Here is an 871-nt window from a genome sequence, read left to right on the forward strand (position 1 = left end):
GACCAGTGTCTGCACGAGGCCGAGACGATAAGCGAATGGAGCCGAGCTGACGTGTCAAGATGAGAGGCGCAGTCGCAGAGATGACAGTCGAGACCGCCGAGTCACCGTCGTTGACGCAGACTCGGACAGGGAAGACCTCCTCGGTCGGCTCCCACCGCGTTCATACAACTCCGAAGCCGAATGAAGCGATCAGAGCCAGTCTGATGGCTACGCCTCAGCGGACGACAACGACTACATGAACACCGGCTTTGCCAACGACAAGGGAAAGACTACGGACCGTCGGGAGAACTCGGCGGGTGACCGGAACGGCTCGAATCGAAGCTGGGGGAGCCCGGGGAGTCGACCTCCGCGACCATACGACCGACGAGAGCAGTCAAATCGCGGGGATGGATCACGCGACAGCTCACAGCATGGACCTTGTGCAGCCTGCGGAAGTCCGGAGCACTCAGCCCACTTCTGTCGGCGACGGTGCCAATTCTGCAAGAAAGTCCATGAAGTCAGCCAGTGCAGGTTGTTCCGTCGATAGGAGAAGTTGGCTGCGTTCGTGAAGAATTCCGCCCGCAAGTCTCAAGTGCCAGACGATCTGCAAGACCTTCACACGCCGAGTGATTTAAACTCGGCGGCACGCCAACACTGACTGGGTTCGAATATGCCGGGCTGCCACAGTCAGCTGAACCTGCAGTTGAGGCGAACATTTTGCTCGCCTTCGTAGGCGAAGCAGGATGGCCCGGGGGACGAAGCAGGAATGGCAGTTGGATGTGTGAAATCGACGGTATTGAACGTGGGATCGGTGAGTTAGCCAAGAAATACCGGGCAATTGCAAGTGCGACTCGGCGGTCAGACCAGTCTGTGCACCGTACCAGAACCATGA

Source organism: Phytophthora infestans, genomic scaffold (genome assembly GCF_000142945.1).
Source record: "Phytophthora infestans T30-4 supercont1.64 genomic scaffold, whole genome shotgun sequence".
Classification (NCBI taxonomy): Eukaryota; Oomycota; class Peronosporomycetes; order Peronosporales; family Peronosporaceae; genus Phytophthora; species Phytophthora infestans.